Genomic DNA, 22,565 nt, shown 5'->3' with positions numbered 1-22,565 from the left:
TTTTATTTCAGTCATCAAACCCTGTTAATCTGTAGACCTCTCTTCTGTGTTTCCGGTGTTGTGTCCCAGCAAAGGTTAACAGGGACCAACTACTGTGTTGTTGCTGGTACAAAAAGTGGGCTCCTAGGCTGGGGGCATGACTCAAATGATAGAGTCATGCCAGACATGCATGACATCCTGAGTTCAAACCCCAGTATCTCCCCCCTCCAAAAAAATCATATTCAATGACTGGACACTGAAGCTTAGTGAGGGCTTGCTTTCCCCACAGCAATGCTGCTACCTCTCCTTTTGCATATCTTTAATGCTTTGATTTTCCCTGGGATAGTTCTGCAATTGCCAAGAATGGAAAAGAACTGAAGGTCTGTTGATGCAAAGCTCTTCCAGGCAGCTGTGAGCTGCTGTCCCGCCAGGCTATGCGAACTCAGCCCCTATCCACTCTCTCCCAGTGCCTAATCACAGCTGGTCCCTAGCAGGTGCTCAATGAATGCTGTGTTTCTCTGTGCCTTTATGTGTACACACGTGTTCACTCCTGTTTGCATGTCTGGAAGGCAGATTGCAACCCAATCACCACACTGCTTCCTCCATTTCTGAGCCTCAGAGGCTCTCTCTGAGGCACCTCATTCTATAAAGGTGGGTATGTATGTGGATATCTGAGATGGCATGCTCAGTTACTGAGAGGGGGATAAGACAGAGTCTGTCTGTTGTAAGAAATCAACAAGTTTATGGGCCCAGAGGATCAATGGCCCTAGAGATTAAAAAGTCAGACACTGGGAAAATGTGTAGTGTGGGTAAAATACCGACAATTGCAAGGCAGAGAGACCCCTCCACTCTTCATCGTTCCTCCAATCCCCCCCACCACCACATGCATACAAGCACTGTCCACTGTACTGAAATAAGGAACAACAAGACTACTGCTCAGAGTCAAGGATGTAGGGAAGCCTGTTAACAGTAGGAATTTCCATGCATCAGATAGTCCCCAAATCTTGTGGAATGAATATCTGGGTCCTAACTGGAGATTTCAGGATCCAAATAAAGACTGGAGCTCTCTGGGAGTCAGAGGCAGGTCTTTGAGATGGCAGATTGGATTTGGGAGCACTGATGCAAGTGAGGGAGTCCCCTGGCTGGGCCAGCCCAGGACTGGAACTTCTGCCCCCAGCTGCAGTCGCAGTAGCATCTGTGAAAGCCATGCCTTCCAGGCTCGTCAGGCCCCTTTTCAGGTTGCTCTATCTTAAAATCATCTGTACACCACAGAGCCCATGTCAACACCATCTTCAGCCCACTGAAGTGCTGGAGTGCTCTGTGTAGCCCCAGGCCTTGCCTTCTCAGCTCCTGAGATCCAGGTACTGGCAATGTGATAAGGTGGCAGCTGGGCATGTGTCTGCTCCTGCCTGGGCCCAGCATCTGACCCCAGTATGACCTTCCTCCTCCCCAACTTGAGCCTGACTCATGCTTCCAGAATGGGAACACGAGGATCCTGCTGCCCAGCCATAGCTGACTCATGGCTGGTCCAGGGGGTGATGTAGAAGGGGCTCAGGCAGCTGTCAACTCTCAGAGAAGACACACGTGTCATTTCCTGGACACCTACTACATTCCAGAAACCAGGCATATTGCCACGTTTTCCTGGTGTAATGACCTCGTGGAGGATTCTGCCTTTTCCTAGAAAGGAGGAAAGTGAGGTCAGAGGGAACCAGGCAGAGATGAGCTCAAAGCCAATCTCCCAGCACTAAGCCATTCACCCTCCACACCCTCCCTGGGACCCACCAGCACCACCCCGACTGTTGGAGCCAGGAGGCAACACTTCTTCATTCATTCCTGCAAACCGACATTACTGAGGGTTTCCCTCTGCTTCCTGGCTTCTCAGTACCAAATGGCAGCCTGCAGAAGGCCCACCTAGATCTCCTGAAGGAACCAAACCTGTCTGGCTGGGAAGGGGCATCTGGATCCCAGGTCCACCAATGCTCCTGCAAACTCATCTCAGCCAGAGGGCAGGGCTGGTATGGTCTCCCAGCCCTTTGACAGCCAGACCTGCAGCCAGCAGGTGCTTCATGGGAGGTGTCCTTGCTCTTCCCTGGCAGCAGCTCTACAATGGGTGGGTGGTTGACGTGTGGGGGCAATGCAGCCTCCTCTCATTCCTGTGGTTTCAAGGTGCCTGCTAAGGCAGGCCTGAGTGATTCAGGGGACTCATGGTGTCTGAGGCGCAATTTGGCATTTCTTTAAAAGCTTACAGATCACTAAGTACTTCCTCTTTCAGCCAGCCTTGCCTGGACCCCCAAGGATGCTCTGTGTAAGCACACAGACAGCTTCCTCACAGCTCACAGATGACTTTGTGACACCAGACTCCTGGCAGTCTGGCCTCCCTCATACACACTGTAAAAGCACAGGCATGGATGTCACTTAATTGAGGCCAAAAACCACACCCTTGCAGATGTGTGCCACGAGCACCCCCATGCAAGCTTTCACAGCCCCTCACTCCCTCCCACACCCAGGGGTCTTCATGTTGTCCCCATGCTCCCTGAGTCCCCAAACACACAGGAGCTCAGCTCCTTCAAGTGCCCACAGACACATGTACCTGTGCACCAGCACACTGCATCATGTACACACTCACAGGTGAGAGAAGTCTGCAGGAGCCTCATGCCATGGACACATGTACACTCAACACACACACAAACACATCTGCATGGACACCCAGGACACATTCAAATATAACACACACACACACACACACACACTCTCAGACACACAGTGCATTCCTCAGTGACTATTCTCAAATGTCCACACACACTTGTGCTCACCCCTAGACATACAGGAGGGTCCTTCATATGCCAGGTATGAGAATATGAGCACGGACCTGGCAGGAAGCTGCAATCCCCACCGCTACCTCTAGGGGTCGCTGCCAGCTCCATGGTCCCAGGCCTAGGTTCCAGAAGGCAAAGAGCTGGAGGCAGCCTGTGGCACTGTCCTCCTCTCAACCCCACTCCTGCCTGGAGAACCAGGTGGGCAGCAAGCCTGGGACCCAGTCAGCCTTGAGGAGGGAGGAGAGGGACATCCGGGTGGCCATGACTCCTGCAGAATGCAGGATGACTTCCTACCCAGCTGCACAACTTGAACTCAAAGACAAGGAAGTCCGAGTAGGGAAGAGTGAGCCAAAGAGAACTGGAGGAGGTGGAAAAGGGAAGATGGGACACTGGGGAAATGGGAAAGGGAGATGGAAAGGGTGATGCCAGGAGGGAAGTAAGAAATGAGAAGAAAGAAGAGAAGGGATAGTGTGGGAGAGAAGAGGGGCCAGACAGGGACTGAGTAGTGTAGGGCAACCATGGGGAGGGAGGCAAGGGGAAAGGCAGCCCTCTCAAGCCTGGGGTAGGCACACAGTATACCCACACACACACCAGCCAGGTCCCTTGTCCTGCCAGCCCAGTCCCCAGACAAGACAAAGATTAGGGTTCTACTTCACTAGGCCCTTTCCATCTCCAGATCCAGTACCTGAGGATTCCTGGATGAGGAGACCAGGAAGGCAAGCATGACTCACCTACCCTACACAGAAAGCAGGGTGCTGGGGTCATGCAACTGAACCTGTTGGATCCCCGTTTCCAGGAGTGGGAACCCCCCACACACACACTGCTTAGGTGGAGACTCGCTTTCTTCTCTCCTAGCTCTAGCAGGACGCCTCCAATAACCTTCTCTGGCAAGGGAACACTGCCTCATCACCTTGTTGTCCTGAGCTGTCATCTGCCTAACACCCATGCAGGGACAGTTTCCAGCACGACCCAGGTGGAAGGCAAAGGTGCCCTAGAGGATAGGCAGGGGAGTCTGAGAGACCCTGGAGGATAAGTGCCAATTGTCCCCCACTGCCCCAGGCCTTTCCCAGGGTGTGAAGAAAGCCAAATCTGGAGATAGATCCAGAGTCAGAAGTTCCTGTTGCCTAAATCCTTCCCTCCCTGGTGCATGAAATACAAATCTGTGGCGCCCTTCAGAGATGATAATGTTCTCACCTCTTTACGTCTAAACTCTGACCTCATCTTCCACCCCGGAGGACTGGTGCCCCTACAGTGTTGAGTGGTCCAAAGGAGTTGGGCGGGTTTGACAGACCTCATGCCACAGAGAGGAGCAGGAGGCTGCGACTAGCGCTTTACTGTGGACACACTCCCAGAATTCCTTGTCCCTCCAGCATCCACCCTAAGCACTCCCAGAGCCAATCAACACACCCAGAGCCCAGCTGAGGCCTACAGTAGCCAGTGGGGGCTTGTCAGGCCCTGGCTCTGCCTCTCCCAGATTCCAGAACTCAGTGTCTAATAGAGGTACAATGACCATTTATTAATCAGATACTCCAGGTGGCAGGAAAAGGCATTGTCCTCTCCATTTATCAGATGGGAACACTGAAGTTCGGAGAGGTGGTGTGTCTTGTCTGAGGGTCTGTAGGGCAGAGTAGCCTTTGAAGTCTAAAATTAAAAAAAAAGCAGGGAAAGCCACTGTTCCAGTCAGGACCAGTCTGCTCTTCCTCCATCTTCCTCTAGCTCTGGCCCTCTGCCTCAACCTCACCCCTCTCTCAGACCCCTATGTACCCCCAGACTCCAAACCCCCTGACCAGGGCAGGCCGACTTCAGACTCCCCACAAACCTACTACCCAACCCCCATCAAAAGCTTCACAGCCCCTCTTCATTCCCTCCTCATGAAAACTGAGAGCAGCCCACCCCAACCTTCCCCATTCTCACAACACTGCAGCCCCTGCACCTGACCACATAATTCCCAACTTCTCTTAATGTATGGGGCATAGCTCAGCCTTATGGTGGCCAGCAGGGGCCTGCTGGGCTCTGACTCTGCCTCTCCTGGTTTCTGTGTCTCAGAACTTGCTACCTAAATAGAAGCACAGGGACTATTTCTCTGGGTGGCATTCAAGATCCCAAAAAACCTTTCTGGCTTTATCTCTAGCCACTGTCCCCTTCTATCCAACACCTCCTATTCCCCCTCTGCTCAAGACTCTCCATTGGACCTGTATTTCTCTGCTACAACTCCTCCCCACAGCTCCAACTCATCATCTGAGTGGGCCAAGTGTGCCCCTCAGAGTTCCCTGAACCCACCCCTTCTTGGGGTGTAATACTCTGAATGTTTGAGTCCTGCCTGTCCAGTAACTTCTCTGCAGCAGTAACACAACCAATCTCTTCCAAATGATTCTTCTCAGCACCTCGCCCCGCACACACTCAACACCTTGGAGGTGTGTTTCCTAAATATTGTCTAATGATTACTGGACTCTAATGAGTTCATAGATGGTGTGTGTCTGGATCCCCTGGCCATCTCCGAGGGCCAAAGAGCAGCTCATTAGGGGTGGGGCACAGCTGGCAGTCAGTTTTCTTCAGGTCTCCACCCAGGGCTCCATCTCTCGGCATGCCCACTCCATGGGGTTCAGGATCAGAGCTGGCCCACTGCAGGCTGAGGCCCTGAAGACCATTCCCAGGAGAGCTGGCTAGACAGCCCAGGGGAAAGTTGGGTATGCAACCTTGTCTACACCAGGCTCCTCAGGCCCCCTAATCCCCACAGACAGCATGAGGCCAATGGGTGGCCTAGAGGGCCTGAGACTCCCCTTCCTGCCTGCAGGTCCCTCTGGGCAGAGCTGCCCAGAGGCACCAAGGGGTGACATCACCTCTTCTTAACAGGAGGTAGAACGAGAATATGATGCATGGGAGCCCTGCCCTTGGGAAGCTTTCAGGTTGGGAAATGAGGAGACAGCCCAACACTCTGGAGAGAGCTTAGGCATGAGGTCAGGCTAGGACATGAGCATGGATGGGCAGTAACTACCACAGTGATGGTGGCTAGTCTTCCTTCCCACTAAGTGTAAGACTCCAAGCCAAGCAATTGATAGACATTCCCTCATTTAATCCTTGCCCTAACTAACTCTGTAGAGGAGGGTTGATCTCTACTTGTTTTACAGATTGAAGATAGACACTCAGAGAGGTCTAGCCTTTTGTGCAGCATCACACAACTCACCAGTGGTAAAGCTGGAATTTAAATCCAGATCTGCCAACTCCAAAGCATGTGCCGTTTCTTCTCCCACTTCATAGCCACCCCAAACTCTAAGGGGGAGAGGTATTATTTCCCTTCCAAAAAAGGACTTAAGGGTTCCCTATTGCCAATAGAATGACACTTCGCAGCTGAGGCTCCCCCACCCACCCCAACTTTCCACCATTTTCCTCACCCACACCCACCACACCTTGGGTTTCAGTCTAGCGTTTCCCAAGTTTGCTTCTCTGAGCCTGGCCTTCTGCTGTTCACCCAGGCACTATGGCCTGCCCCATTTCACAGATAAGAAGAAAGAGGATTAAGAATGTTAAGTAACTAGCCCAAGGTCACAGAGCTGGGAAGCAATTGAGCCTGGTTAGAACCTTGGTCATTACAGCATCAAGTAATAAAGCATTAATTTGTGTTACAGACAATTAGGGAATGGGGATTAACAGGCCACACTACTAATGGTGCAGAGGAGAAAGATCCAGTAGGTTCCAGAGTGGATGAGGGCAGCTGGTCCTTGAGAAATGGGCAAGGTCTAGATGGTGAACTTGAGATAAGGAAGCATGAGAAAAGTATAGAGAAAAACAAAAAGAGGGAGGGGAGAGGGGCTTATCAAAATTAGAAAGACAATGTGACACAGTGAAAAGCAGTGACACTGCAGTCACCCCAACTTCCTGTGTGACCTTGGGCAAGACCCTTCCTTCTCTTGGTACCTTCTCTAGAACTGAAGACTAGATGAGCCCAGATGGTCTCTGGGGTCCCATCTGGCCCTGACATCCTGATTATATGTTGTTGCCATTGGGCCATGAAATATAGACTCTGAGACCAGACCCCTGACATGGGACACAGGCTTGGATACCAATGGCAAATAAGAGCTAGCAGCCATCATGGTACCTGACAAAGGATCTGAAAGTTGGACCCTAAGTATACACCCAAGTCACCCCTGCATGCCTCCTCTGTGTGCCTCTGTGCTATGAACATGTGTGGGTTTGCTCCTGTGGGCCCAATCCTATGAAAGCTGAAACATGGTGATAAATGAGTCAAGGAGGGATGTGATCTCTCAGGAAAGGAATGGGATATGCCCACCACTAACTAAAATGCAAGACCCTGCTTCATCCTCAGGGAAAAGAAAAAGGTCCTTGAAGAAGCAGCAGGGAAAACTTCCTAGAAGGCTGGGGGTTTCAGGAGCAGAAAAAGTGAGAGAGAACATTAGAGAAACAAAAATGGTCCTTGACCAAGACAGCGCTGCACCCAAATATGGATACATTCCAGACCATCAGCAAAGGAGCCATCTTTCCTCTGGGGCCTATGATATAACACAGTTGCTGTGGAGAACTTAGAGCCAGCAGGACAGAAAGTGCACCACCACAGATGGTGGACACACATATATACGTACACACACGGGAATATGTACACAAGCTTGCACAGACCCCCCAACATGGTTCATTCACCCGCCTCTTCTAGACACAGCCCTCTGAGCTTCTGTCTCTCCAGGAAACAGACCCTCTGCCTGCCAATGCAGTCCTGGAAATCAAAATGTCTTGCTATCTCACCTTGTTCCCTCTTGCTGCAGTTCTCAGGTGCTTGCTTCCTTTCTGACTCAAGAGGTACCAGGCAGAAACAGAACCACCCACTCTGTATGACTCCTTCCACCCTCTGGAATGTGAAGTGGCTCTTATCTCTCCCACCCTGTGGTTCTTGCCTTCCCTATCTTGTTCAGCACTGAAGGCTAACTGAAGGCAGGAGAAGGCACTCTTGACCCCAGTGGTCCACCAGTGGCCAGCCTCCTGGGACCTCGGGATTTATCCCAGAGCTAGGAGCTCAGGAGTGATCCTAGCTCCTCCATGTACTGGCTGTGAACGCTCCCAGTTCTGTGTTCTACAAGGTTAAAGTGAACGTAATAGGAGAACTGCAGGCAAAGCCCTTAGCCTACAGCAGAAGAGGCAATAAGCCCTCGGTGATGAGTGTTACATGTATTAGCATCTGTCCTTCATGCCCTTATCCCACTATTCCATCTTTCAAATAGGATGCCTTTCTTGAAGTCTTATCTCAAGGTTCATGCCATATTTACTGGAGGCTGGGGACCAAGGTGAGGAGGCTGAACTGGTTGGTAGGAGGAGACATCTCCTGCAAGAAGACAGGGCCGCCAGGAGGGAGATTACAGAGGCGCCGGGCCCAAAGCTGCGACATGCACCTGCCACTGCTCTGGGAAAAATGGGGGGGCCTGCCAACTTACTCCGCCCCATGATCTCATGGCTACATCTGCCAGGCCCTGGCTCAGTGAGCAGGTGCTGACAACAGGGCTTGGGCACAGAGCCCAAGGACAAGAAGGAGGGAAGGCTGCCAAGAGCCAACGACAGAACTGTCTCCACAGGGTTCAGATACAGTGACCTTCTGGCCTGCACATGTGGCCTTTGACCAGTAAGCTGCTAACTTTTCCCCTTCTTCAGGCTCCCTGGCACTGCCTGTGACCTCACAGCCACAGTCCTCTCACCAGAGACATCAGGGAGAGAAGGGCTTTTTGCTCTTCTTCCCACGGCCAGCCTCCTCCTGGGTCTCACTGCTGACCCTGGACAGATGCTACCGTGTTAAAGCACAGAGAGCTGGCTGGGCAGGACACAGGTGACCAAACACTGTCATTCCTGAGGCTGCTGAGAGCATGCACCAAAATGCCAGCTATGAAGTGACTATGAATCCCCAAATAAGTGTCTCTATCCCAGTTTCAGGACGTCCCTAGAGGCAGGACAAATCAGGAGTCAACCCCAGTCCCAGAGTTCTCCTGAGTCTTTAGTTTTCTCAGCCAATTCTCAGGTTTACCTCCCCAATTCATCCCCATCACCTACTCCAAAACCCACCCGGGAGCAAAAGGCCTCTCCACCAAGCCAAATCAGATAGGCTGCAGTTTCTTGAGCCCTGGATCAGGAGACCCTCCCCACCAGGAAGCCCCTGCCCACTCCCTGTCCCTTCCAGCTCAGCCTTGCCTCACGGGTCACCCCTCCTACAGAAGACCACAGGAGCTGTCTCTCCCACCCATTCCCTTCCTCACTAATACTAGTACTGAAAGCACCTCTGCTCCCACCTGGGATTCCACCCGAGATGTGCAGGTGCTCAGACCCAGGCTACTGCCCTGAAAACAACCAAGCATGGAGGTGGGCCACTGGGGGCCCTCTGACCCCTGAGAAGGGAGGCAGTTGGCCATATGAGCATCCCTGAGCCTTCCCAAAAATCTCCCTCAGCCCCACCTTAGGGAAGCCACAGTCTCCTCTCTTCCCACATCACACAGAGAAGACATTTGGATGTCCACATCCCAAACTCCCTGGAGAGGAGTCTCTAGCTCAAGGTCACACCCCATTTCCATGTCATTTTCAAGTGGCACCAAGTGGGCTGGGCAAGCATTGAGCTGGACAGTCCTCACCCAGGAAGCAGGGCAAATACTCAGAGTAGCATGTCACTGAGTTGGGTCTCTTGGGTGGGGCCCCTAGGGACTGTCAAATTCTAGAACGATGCTGCATTGATGCCAGCTGCCTGTTGCTCCCCCAGCCTGCCCCCACGCCAAGGAAAGCCTATTCCCTCCCAACCCATTCCACCCTCTCCTGCTCTCAGAAGCCTTCTTTGGCCAACTCCACCCAACTCTTAGCCAGGCTTCCTCCGCGTCCCCTTGCACTTAAATCCAAAGTTACCTCGGCTCATTTGTCCTTGTTTATGTGTTATTTGCAAATGTTCTCACAAAACTACCGCTTTGCTAGTTGTGAGAGTCCCCAGTGTTAATTAAGCCCATTTTGTGAGAGGATTAGTCCCTGCCCTTAAGGAGTGCCAAGGAAGACTCTGGAATCTCAGCCACATCTCTCTTGCTGCAATTTTTTCCTCTTGATAATCAAGCAATCTCACTGATGAAACTCCCCACAATGAGCAGCTTCTCCCCACATTCAAGTTCTTGCTTTCACTGTCAGGGAGGCCCCACATCAGATCATATGAGGGCAGAAATCTCTGGAAGAGGTCAGCTTCTCCCTTTGGAGTACTGCAAACCCTTCCAAGAGCAAGTTCACTGTTCTCCACCTTGGGAACCAGACTGCCTGCCCATGCTGCGTCCCCAACATCTCCTATGCATCTCCCTGCTGTGGGGAGAGATTGGCCTGGGATGGGATCTCAGCTCTAGTATTTCCTAATGGTGTGGGCTTGACCACTGCCATTCCTCAATTTCACTAACCTGTTAATAAGAACCCCGTAAAAGAGTGGTGAAAATTGAGCTGAAAAGTGCAAATTGGCCCATGCCATGCCTGCAAACTCATCACTCAGGACACAGAGTGCTGTTGCTATCTTGGTGCCCCAGCATCCCTCACCTCAGTCCCACCACTGGCCCCAGTACAGCCCACGTCCAGGATGGGGCTAGAGTGTTAGGGGAGAGGAAGAGACTATCCTGGCTTTCAGGGTCTATTTTTGTACAAAGTGTTTTCTGATTCCCTCACCCCACCAGTGGGTCAGGTTGGTTAAGAGTGGTCCAGGATCATGGGAGAAGGAGCAGGGCCCCTGGTCCAAACACAGGTCTACACAAGGGGCACGCCTGGGAGACCTTCCATCTCTACACATTCAGCACTTTCCACCCTTCCAGCCACTCCTGGATGCCAACCTCAGACCTTATCCAGGCAAACGTCGAGAGGAGGACTTCTGAAGGTGGGAATGTACCTCCAGCTAGATCGGAGCCTTCCCATTTGGGGGCCATTCCACTCCAGGACAGCACACACGGGCCCTCAGCACAGGCTCCCTGTGGAGTAAGGTAAAACCTCAGAGTCCCTACTATTCACGGCCCTGCCCAGAGACCATGGGTAAACTGTCTCCAGTTCTTTAACCTCAGCCCACAGAAGAAGTACATGTTACACAGAACCCACCACACACAAGCCTTCATCAAACAGGATTTCGTAATGCATTAGGACAGTTTTCTGTCCTCATGGCTCTCTAACAAGTCACAAATGACAGGGAGAAATCCTTTTTTAAATGATGTAGACAAGCCACAGCCCCTGGCTGGTAAAGGAATGACTGCTCCTACCAGGACAGGGACAACTGGCATATTCACTCGTTTTTTCCTCACTTACTTATCCCCTCATGGCTGACTACAACTGAGGCCTGACTACAACTGAAATACACCATGAGCTGCCCCCTCTGCAGCAGGCACTTCCCCTACTCCTCCTAGCAACCTGCGTACCAGCAGCCACCTTCCCATTTCACAAATGAGGCAGTGAAGACCCAAGGAGGCTTTGAGGCCCACCCACATCCTGAGTGTTTTACACACAGCTGTGTCAGTGCGCAGAATAACCATGGGGGCTATCACAACCTCACTCGGCAGAGAACACCCCACAGGCCACTTGCTCGAAGGCACACAGACAGCTCCAGGCACGCATTCTTGAACTTGGAAAACCTTTAGTGAATTCCTCTGAACCAGGCAGCATACTTCGGCTCCTCCACCCATCTAGGTAAGCTTCAGTAGGAGGAGGAGGCAGGCCTGGATGTGAGAGACAGCAAAAGGATGACATAGGTCAAAGCTGTAGAAGGATATGAAAGAAGGGTGTGAGTTCACAGAGAGAAGGCAGGAACCCTTACCTGGCTGCTCCAAAAGTTCATGTTATCTGAATTTCAGTAATAATAGAAACATCACTGAGGGACAAGCGAGGCTTTGGTAGTGGCCTCCACATGGGGGACTCACCCTAGGCCCTGTGAACCTCTTGGCAGTTGCAGACTCACTTGCTCCCCAGAGAGGCGGCCCCAGACCAGAGTGTTTTGGGCACAGAGAGGCCTGTTCAGAAATGACATCTCAGTTTACAGTGGGCAGAGGGCCTGGGGGTTTGGGGAGGGGAAGACCAACCCCCTGTCTATGGCACCCAATGTAATGGTTTGCCTGCTGGGGTCCAGAGCACCTTGTCAGGAAGGGCAACTGGGAGCATCATCAGGCCCAGCAGCAATCACTCAGCCCTGCTGAGACAGAGGGCAGAGCCCAGCCTTGGGACTTCCCACCCAGGAATGCCACCAGCCAGCTGAAATTCCTGCCCACGCGGGCACCCCGAGGGCTGCAGGGGAGGGGTGGGATCCGTGTTCTCCCCACCCCCACTGACACCCAGCAGGAAATGTGTTGAGCTCGTCAACATCTCTCTGGCTACAGGGCCAGTGTCCCTGTGGCTCCCAAATGACGGGGCAGAAGCCAGGTCATTAGGCAGGGAGACTGTCATTAGAGCAGGTGATGCCACCATGCACAGACAATGGCAAACAGTCATTAGCAGCTGTGTCACAGGGTGAGGCAATGCTGTGGGGGAGGGGATGGCACTCGGTGCTGGATGCCTAAATATTCTCACATACATGCACTCTGTGTTCACACACACACACACAGGGGAGGAAGTAGACACACTCAGATGCATTCACACACAAGCAGTGTGAGTGGACATGACACATTGCATGCTCACATTCACCTACGGGCATAAGGACCCACTCACACACCTACACACCTGGGGACGTGAGTGGACATGTTTGCACATGTACATGTTCACACATTCACATACGGGATGGATATCAGTAGACACATTTACATCCACACACGGGTGTGAGCAGACACTCACACAGAGAAGCGTGAGCAGACTCACTCTCACACTGGCACACTCATATATTCACACAGTATGAGTGGGCACCCACACACGTATTCCGGAATATGTGTCTAGTCCAAGTAGGAATAGACACACACTCACATACACAGTGCCATGAGAGACACGTGTCTACACGTAGCTGTACACACATGGGGTGTGAGTGGGCACATTCACATGCTCACACACCAGGGCCATGACTAGGCACCCTGTACACTCAGACTTGCACACATTTACACACAGGGGGCTAAACAGACACATTGTCCAAGAGGCCCACAGGATCTGACGTACCCCATGCCCGTCAGAGGAGCCCTTGGATCCTCCCACAACCAGTTCCTCTGACACACAGACATCCTCCTTCCCCTGAGATAGACACACAGATCCTCATGGTCCCCAGAGGACAGCGCCCCCCCGCCATACTCCCTTCCACTGCTTCAAAGGACCCAGCAACCAGGAGAGGAAAACAAAGCAAGCACAGAAGTGGCTAAGCTGGGAGGGCCTTCGGGGCAAGGCCCCTATTGGGTTTTGTGCCACAGCCCCTTCATCTGATAGCCCAAAGCCAGGCACCAGTGGCTCATGCTTGCAATCCTAGCTACTTGGGAGGCTGAGATCAGGAGGATTATGGTTTAAGGCCAGTCTGGGCAAATCATTCGAGAGACTCTATCTCCAAAATAACCAAAGCAAAATGAACTGGAGGTGTGGCTCAAGTGATAGAGCACCTGCTTTGCAAGTGTGAAACACTGAGTTCAAACCCCAGTGCCAAGGAGGAAGGAGGGAGGGAAGAAGAGAAAGAGAAAGAGGAAGGAAGGAAGAAAAGAAGAGAGGGAGGGAGGGAGGGAGGAAGGAAGGAAGGAAGGAAGGAAGGAAGGAAGGAAGGAAGGAAGGAAGGAAAAGCAAAGAAGGAAGGAAGACACTGCCAGCCTGAAAGCCAGTTCCAGGCCTGCCTCACTTGAACCCCTCAAAATGGGCTGCTGGAGCCATGTTTCTAGGAACTCCACATAGGGGAAGACAGACAGCAGAGGCTGGGGATTGGAGGAAGAAAGAACAAATGAACCCCAAGACTGTGTCCCCGTTTGGCCTTTTCTCTCCTATCCTCCTCTCTGGTCTGGCAAACTCTGGAAGAGGGATGGGAAGCCAGGCAGAAGGTGGACAGAGCTTATCATCACACAAGGAAGACACTGGGAGTGAGTGGAGGCGTAGCCCTTGGGTCAATCCCTCCCACTGCCCCTTACCAGCTGGGTGTATTTGTTTCCTGATGCAGCTATAACAAATCGCCATGAACTCAGTGGCTTAAAACTACACTGTTTTATTTACTTATTATTTATTTATGTAAATTCTGTTCGTTGCTTCAGCCCTGGAGGTCAGCAGGCTACAATGAGTCTCACTGACTAAATAAAGTCAAGGGGTCAGCAGGGCTGCTGTCCTGGAAAAGGCTCCAGGGGAGAATCTGTCTCCTTGTCTTTTCCAACTTCTCAAGGTCACCTACATTTCCTCGGCTCCCTCCATCTTCACAGTCATCATCACCAGTCAAGTCCTTCTCTTGTCACATCAGTCTTCTGTCTCAGCCATATTTAAAATGTAATGACATTGAACCCACCCAGAAAACCTGGGATAATCTCTCCATCTTTAGCTTTTCCCTTAATCATATCCCTTTGACATCACTGGAACTCAGACATCTTTGAGGGCTATTATTATTCTGCCTACCACATTGAGTGACCTTGGACAAGTCACAAGATGTAGAACCTCACTGGGCATGATGGTGAAAGGAATAGGAGGTCTCAGCGGGCCCCAACCCCCTTGTTGGAGAAACCAGTACCAAACATCCCATATAGATAAAATAAACAATGCGACAGGACTCAGTTAGGGCATATAAAATGTGGGGAATGTAAGCGGGGGGTACATGCAAGATGTAAAGTACGTACAAGATGTGAGGTACGCGCAAGATGTGCTCTGCCTGCTTGCCCAATGTTGATAACGAAAATATGCATGCCACCGCGGTCTATATAAGATTTCCCCTAAAGAGGCTCAGGGTCGTGTTTTCCTAACCGGTCCTGCGTGTCCGTGTGGGAGCTCGACCCTGGCTAGCCAGCCCAATAAACTCTGCTTTGTTGATTGCATTCACGCCTGGCTCTCTGTCTCTCGGGGGAATAGGATTCCGGGTCCTAACAATGGCACACATCTGTAATCTAAGCACTTGGGAGGTAGAAGCAGGAAGATCCAGAGTTCAAGGCCAGCCTGAGCTACATAGTGAGATCCTATCTCAAAAAAAGAAAAACAAAATGCAGAGCCTCAGCGTCTTCAATAGCCAACTGAAAATAGCTCCAGTCATGCAGATGGTCATGGGGACTTAGAAAGCCACGTGAATATGCAAAGCACTGGGCTCCCTCAACCCTTGGAAAGGATGAAAGGGAATCAGGGTAGGGAAAGAGAAAGGTGGATAAGGCACCTCACAGGCTAGTGAGGAGGGTCCATTGAGGTTGGGCAGAGGCTGACAGTTGGGGTAAAGACTGTGACAGGGTATGGGTATCTGTTGGGGGTTCCTTGGGTCTGAAAACGGTGAGGCCCTACTGTAACAGGAACCACCCAGACACAGGGTACACATACCTGCAGTGATGTTGGGAGAGACGAGTGCTGGGGGCATGTTGCTCCTGTTTATTCCTGCCTTCCTCCTCTCCCTCATCTGCTGTCATCAGTTTGCAGGGCCTTGAGGCCAGTGGGTGGATAGGAGGACCCAGACCAGGCTGCTATTACCCCAGTAAGTGCAGACTGCAGAGTGATGACCCAGGAAGATACACCCCACATAGAGGAATCACTTACTGGAAAATAGTCATTAGTCCCAGTCTTGCCCAGCACTGTGTGTCCACTCAAGAGGTGACCAAAGTCACCTCAGAGAGGAGCTGAGGTCATCAGATTCCCACTGGCCAGTTCTGCTCCATCCAGCGGCCCAACTGGGGGAGTTCCTGATCTGAGTCTGCCTGTGTCCGTTGGCCAGGGCCCCCAGCCTGCACTTCCCCTCTTCACTCCATTATCCTCTACCACTCCTCTTGACTCATGTTAACCCCAGCTCTTATCCCACACTCCAGAATCTCAGAGTTTAACTCAGAGACTGAGCCCCCAACAGGGTGAAGGGAGTTGGGCAGTATGCTGAATTACGTAGATCTGGGTGCAAATCCCATTCCCCTGCAAAATGGGCATGCAACAGCACCTGGTCTACCTGGCAGTGCCGTTGGCGACATGTCTGAACACCGAAAAGCCTGAGCACTAGTGTGAATTACAGAGGCACAAGGAAGGACTTCTGCCTCCTTCTCCCTGAGACATGGTGGGCAGGAGCCTCCCCCATCTCACTGCATCAGGGGATTCCCAACAGATGCCAGAAGAGTAAAGTCAAAGGACACCACTGTCTGCGCGTGGTAGGTCCCTGAAAAGCACGTGCTGGATGCACGCAGTTCAACCACCAATCTACTACAGTACACTGTGCTCAATGCTGGGAACGCAGAGACAAATACATGAAGCTTCAGCTCCCCAGATGTGTCCCAAAAGGCTCCCTTATGGGCATTGAGGACTCCTGGATGAGGGGATGCCCTCGAATTGTGGCGACTTATAGACTGAGGGCTCCCTGACTTCCCAGGCACCCTGGGCTGCTGCCACCATGGCAGGTGCACAGATCTGTCAACAAGGAGGCAGAACATGGTTTCGGTCTATTATCAGGCCAGATAAAAGCAGTAGCTGCAGCTCAAGGGAGAGATTTGGGCTTTCAAATAAGCATCTCCACATGCCCTACCACTCCCCCGGCCTCCTTTGTCAGCCTTCCAGTGGCCCTTTGTTCCTCTGAAAGCAGCCTCAGGGAGGGGGACAGCTCCTAAATAGCTGTGTGCAGCGCCAGGAAGGGAAGGGTGAGGATGCTGGGAACCAGCTGGGCAGGGGCAGCTGGAGGCAGGAACTGAAAGGAAAGAGATTCCAGGCCAGAGCTAGGAAGGACTGGTCCCTGGGGACAATGAGAGGCATGCGCAGCCCCTGGGACTGAAGGGTGGACACCCCAGTCACAACCCTGCCGTACTCATCTTTGTATTTGCCCCACTGCTCAGCACAGAACTAGCACGCAGAAGAGACCCAAAAACATTTCCTGAGTGGATAATTAGAGAGTGGGGACAGGTGAGATTGCTGGTTTCTCCAGGGACCCAGGTTCTAGGCATGGAGGAGAGAAAACAGGATCTCCAAACCCTGTCTAATGGGGGAGGGAGGGAGAGACCCTTGCCACAGAATCTGGTGCCAAGTAATAGAGTAACACCATGCATAATTCAACAATTATTTATTGCACACTGGCTCTGCAAGTGACAACAGCACTGCAAACAAAATGAAGTCCTGTCATCATGAAGGTTGCTAGTGACAACTCTCCCACTCAGAGGACAAGGGAGGGGGCTCTTTGGGGAAACTTCCTGTAAGGAGGATCTGGTATAGCAAGCTGAGGACCAGTGTGGCAGCTCAGAGGCCTGAGAAATGAAGGCTTTAAGGACTGTTCTCCTTCATTGTCCTTACAGGTGGACATAAGCTGACATAATGGGTGGCACCGAGGGTCCTGTTGCTGCAACTGGCATTTCCTCCTGGGGAAAGAAGTAGATGAGAGATTGCAGTACCTCCTGGGGAAATAGGGAGCTTGGACCGCCCCTTGGTCCTCCCTAGCAGGTATCAACAGCTGGTGGAAGTGGGGCCCTCCTGCCAGTTTCCCTTTGTGCAATCCTTCTTCCTGCTTCTCTCCACCCAGAGACAGGCCTAGCAACCATACCAAAACTAAACTGGCATGAGCCCAGCACCCACACAGGTGGCCACAGGCTGGTTTCCCTGTGGAGACTGGGCCAGACAAAGCCTGGACCAGGGGAAAACGACATGCTCCATGCCTAAGTCCTGCCACAAAGTGGTAGGGATTGGGAGCCTCTGGCTTGGTCCATCCCTGGATGCACATTTCTCTAAACTCCAGACCCACTGGGGCCTCTGTCAGCTGGGGAGCGTCTTCCACTGTTTCTTTCTTTCGCAGGGGGGACCCTACTCTCCTAACCCACCAAGGCATTTGGAAATGACAGGAATACATCAGGATTCCCACCAGACACTGGGTGGGAAACCAGGGGAATAGAATGAAGCCTCTGGGAGTTGGCTAGTCGTGGTCCATGTGACACCCAGGAAGAGAGCCCCATATCCCACCTCAAGATAGGTGTCCTGCTTTCCTGACACCTCTCCAGCACATCAGGGTCCATCCCTCCACAGACTGCAAAGGCTCTTGGAGGTGTATCCTCTGTCGCAATACAGTATAGCAGGAGCCCTGTGAGAGAAGTGACCTTTTACTAGTCATTAGGCATCTTCAGTGTGTGAGGCAGTGGGCTACCCAGGGAACAGAACCCCCACCCTGTCCCTGTGCTCACAGGCCTTGCCCAAACACAAACACATCAACAACCAACAATAAATAATTACAAATTGGGCTAAGTGCTCTGAAGACGGGAAAGTGTAATTAGCCTGTGCGTGCCTCCCCCGGCCCTCGAGGCCTGCCCTCATTACAGAACGCCTGCACCACCGGACCTCCCTCCACAGTACACTGCTTGGCCAAGGGCCCTGCTTCAGGCTGGAGGCTGAGTACCTGGCATAGCAGGGGGTTGACAACAGGTCAAGGAACATTTTTGAGCCATATCCAAAAATAAAATAAGTAAATAAAAACAGTGGTCATCCAATATAATAATTTTAAAAAACAAAGATCATTGAGTACAACCTTTCTGGCCCTTGAGGCCAAGAGATGTCAAGCATTGGACTCCAAACCATACAGCTGGTGAGTGGCAGAGCCCCAGATCAGAAACCAGGTTTCCTAACTCCAGGTCCAGAGCTCCTGCCACCACCCTATGTGTCCTGCTTTCCTGACTCCAGCCCATCTTGAACCAGTCATAGCCTCCAGGGGTCCAGAGCCTCCTGGCCTATCTCAGACACCTTCTTTGCAGACCAGCCCTGGCCAGTAAAACCACATGTCATGATGGCATTGTTTTGGTCTGTATTGTCCAACACAGACATGCCTCCTCCACTGCCCATGAGATGTGGCAGAAAGAGCTGGGACCCAGGGGGAGAGGCGCAGCAGGTACAGAGTATCATTTTGACCTCCCCAGGAAACTTCTGCCCTAAAAGCCACAGGGAGCCACTGAAGGACTCTATCTAGTAATGAAATGTCTTGATTTCAACCTCCGTGGGCCCCTGAGGAAGCCACAAGTCCTCTGAACTCCACAGCACCTCTGACACTCCAGGAATACAGACTTTCTCATTGTCACCATTCCATATAACTTGTCACCTCAAAGCTTATGAGATGACACCCCAGCCTGCAGAACATTTCCCCTCCCCTGACAGGACAGACAGTTCCTCCGCCTCCAAACCTCATCCCAGTCCCCTCTGGGAAGGTGTCCCTGACACCCGCACCCGGGTTGTTATCGCTACTGTGTATCCAGAGTGTGCCTGGCACACGGAGGAGGCCTCATCTCCCTGTCTTCACTGTTAGTTTCCCCATTCTGGACCCAGGCCCTTCTCAAACCTACACCCAGCTCCCTAGTCCCCATTTCTGGGGCCCTCAGAAATTCTTATCATATAGCCACAGGTTACTCAAAGGCCCACAGGCCACATTCCCAGGACTTGGTCCCTGGAGGGCTTCTTCTGTAGCCTTGGTACACCCTGCTCACAGGGAAGATCTAGAGAAAGGAGGCCAGGCACTGACCAGGCAATGGCCAAAGATGTGAACAAGGAAACACATTTAGGAGAGGGAACGAGAGATGGACAGAACCTGAGCAGCTCATCTGGAAGGGCTTCCCAGATGAGAGGCCCTCCTTCCCATCGTGCCTTGGAGTGAGGCTGAGACTCTCCTCTGCTGACTCCAAACCTGACCCTCGACCTCCAAGAACTTCATCCTGTCCAGAGCCTGAGCCAGACTGGCGTGTGCTCACTGGAGCATTCATTCAGCAGGTGTGTCTCAATGTCCTGCATTACGAGGCCTGCCGCTCCATAGGCCAGGCCTCAGGCCAAACAGGAGCTAGGCAGAGAGGAGGCAGTGAAACTATGACACAAGGATGCCATTCCCATAAGACCATCCAGCTAGGCCATGGGGGGTGAGCCCAGACACCTCCCCTCTCCCAGGGCTGAGGAACAGGGCAGCCTGGCCAGCCCTCTGAGCCAGCAGGGGATTGAAGGGGACAGGCAGGCAGGAGGCAAGAAACAGGAAATGGGAGAAAAGGCAGATAAGAGTGAGGTTGGAAGGGAGTGATGTGGAGGAAGAAGTGGGAGAGAGGAGGAGAGGGAGAAAGAAGAACACCTCCTCACTTGAGGACCAATTCCAGGAGGTTCTCAGCAACCACCAAGGCCTCCTTTCCACTCCATCCCTGGCCAGCCCTCCACTCTCCTTGGGAGACTTGGGAGGAGAGAAGAGAGACAAGGATTCCTGGCCCTGCACCTGGAAGGACAGACCAGGACAGGTCTCCAGAGCCCCAGAGGCACACAAGATGCTCACATACCCCTTCAGCTGCGGTTGCCCAAACTCATTCCCATCTAGTAGGGGGTCTGAAAACTGCCCAGGTTCCTAAACATCCCTGAGAGATTAAAAAAAACCTATCTCCCATCTCCCACTCCCCAGGCTTCCTGTTTGCCTGGGATGCTGAGCCGCTAGGGATCAGGGCTCCTCAAAAAGACCAGGAGAGGGTCATGTCAGATGCTCCGTGAGGGTGAAGGGCTTCCCTGGCTGGGAGAGAGGAGCTTGCACTCAGAGACAACAGCCTGGATCAGAAGACTCCCAAGGGGTGGAGGCAGGTATGGGTGAAATTAGTAGAGGAAAGGGGGTGCAGGACCAATAAGGAAAGGAAGGAGGAGGCAGGGCTTGGCGGACTATGGAGTTTTGTTTGTTTGGGGCTTTTTTTGCTGCTATTCCTGTTTGACAGCCAGCGCTGTAACAAAGATACTTATACAACTGCACTCAAGGGAGACTGCAGAGCAGGAGAGGAGCAGCAGGTGGGCCTTACGTTCCTGCCCCAGACAAACTAACCCTCCAGGACACCCCCAAGGAAAGTCACACAGTGTTCAGGCCCCAAAATGCCAGCCTAGAAGCCAAGGATTTGACAATTCAATGTGACAAGTTTAGGGCTCAACTGAAGCTAGCAGAAGTCACAGAGAAATGACAGGCTGAAGGTAGTGGAGACACCAAAGAGTTAGGTGAACAGCTGAGAGCTCTTCTGGCTAAGGCCCAACAGTGAGAAGCAGCCACTTTCCTTTACTGTCCCCATTCCTTCCTGAAGTCCTAGAACTCAGAAGTTAGGACTAGGGTAAGAGCTCTTACTCCAGCCATGGGCCTCCAGGTCTACCACTACAAATGGTGCCTAGCCCACCGAGTGCCTCTGTACAGAGGGTGGTGAATTCAGAGTCTCTCTCAAACAGCCGTGTCTGTAGAAAGGATTGAGGGAGCATTTGGGATATACCTGACATACTGGCATCTATTTTGACATTGGCAGAGCCCAGATGCCATCTCCTGCCCCTTCTTCTCCCAAGGAGCACTCAGTAGTGGCCAGGGTGGGGAAGGGCATGGCCTTACATCTGACCATATGCCATTTAGATACCAGTCCAGGTTAAAGATAGTGGGTGACCATGGAGTCAGGAAGGTAGCATGTAGCAGAAGAGGAGCAGACACCATCATAGTGAGCCAGTCACCCAGAAGGGCCACACCACCCACCCTAGCAGCTGATCCTGGATCCCAGGATCAGAAAGGATACATGGCCTCAGTGCACAGTACTTACTGTGCCCTAGTGAGCCAGAAGTGTCCAGGTTGGGAATGAGGTCTGTACTAAGGGGCCAAGACTCAAGGTTGGTAATGTGACCTCAGTGAGCAGATCCCCTCAGGACTTCTGTCATCCTTGAGTCCCATAGGGGACTAAAACCATTCTGTCTCTGACCATCCAAGTCTCTACCAGACATGCTCCTCTCTCTGCTTTAGGGTGGTGTGCCAGGTCCAGGAAGAACACCCAGAGCCAGCCGCAACAGGGGCCATCAGGGTAGGGAAGAAGGAAGAGGTTGAATGGAGCCTCGGGGACTAAGGGAGGGGAGGCGTGCCCGGGCTGAGGGCCTTCTGCAGTCCGTGGAGCCTCTATTTCCACTGTGTGTTTCTATGAAAAAGGTCAAAGTATCTAGAGAAGCTGAGATGGGAAGATGGGAAGAAGGGAGAATGAGGTGGAGGGGGTGTTCTCACAGCTATAGAGGCAGAGCTGCATTCCATCAGGGCCCCCAAAGGTGAAGGCAAACACCCTGCACTGAGGCTGGCTCCTTCCAGCAGGTCCTCTGCTAAGACCTTTGCCTGCACTACCTCCGGTATGGCTGGTATTTTCATCCCCCTTTACAAATGAGGGCAAAAGTCTAGTAACCTGCCAGAGGTCACGCTATGGTGAGCAGCCAAGTTGAGTCTTGAACCCAACTTCGATTTTCCAAAGCCAAAGACTCTTGCCTTGATGATCTATTTCCTGCACCTTGAGACAGTGGGTTGCACATTGCAGTTCTCCAATAATGAGTGAAGGCAGGAAGCAAGGGGGAAGATAAGCCAGGGAGACTCTTTGGCAGCTAGAAAATAATAATAAAGGTGCTGTTTTCCTGTGCCAGGCTGGCACAGTGCCCAAGACAGCTGCCCTGCACTCGGGAGCTCAGGGCTGCGCTTGCCTCATCTTTTCCAGAAGTATGTGAGCCCAGCTACGTCACCTTTCAGGTATGTAGTAAGGTCTGTGGCCACAGGCTCTCTTCCCCCTCTCTCCTTCCTTTTTAAGTCTACCTTCTTGACACCTCTCACCCCAGACCCACCCAGCCAGCCCAGCCTTTGTCCCCTCCCCTGAGAGTCAGGCCTGGCTTGGTTGGGGGCCTGTGACCAGCCCCTTTAGCAAGGTAGCTCTGCCAGAGAGGCAG

The 22,565-nt window shown here is 52.3% G+C and overlaps 1 long non-coding RNA gene across 1 annotated transcript in view; it reads right to left on the bottom strand.

The window, feature by feature from the left end:
* Nucleotides 1-16,914: 16,914 nt before the first annotated feature.
* Nucleotides 16,915-22,565, bottom strand: part of LOC141425757 (uncharacterized) — a 35,199-nt gene continuing 29,548 nt past the window's right edge. Inside the window, exons 3-4 of the long non-coding RNA XR_012450843.1 lie at nucleotides 17,817-17,934; nucleotides 16,915-17,221 (exon numbers count right to left, since the gene is read on the bottom strand). This is a non-coding gene — a long non-coding RNA (uncharacterized lncRNA). The remainder of the gene's footprint in view (nucleotides 17,222-17,816; nucleotides 17,935-22,565) is intronic.

This window comes from Castor canadensis, chromosome 8 (genome assembly GCF_047511655.1).
Source record: "Castor canadensis chromosome 8, mCasCan1.hap1v2, whole genome shotgun sequence".
NCBI classification, from domain to species: domain Eukaryota; kingdom Metazoa; phylum Chordata; class Mammalia; order Rodentia; family Castoridae; genus Castor; species Castor canadensis.
This window is presented reverse-complemented; position numbering and strand designations above follow the sequence as displayed.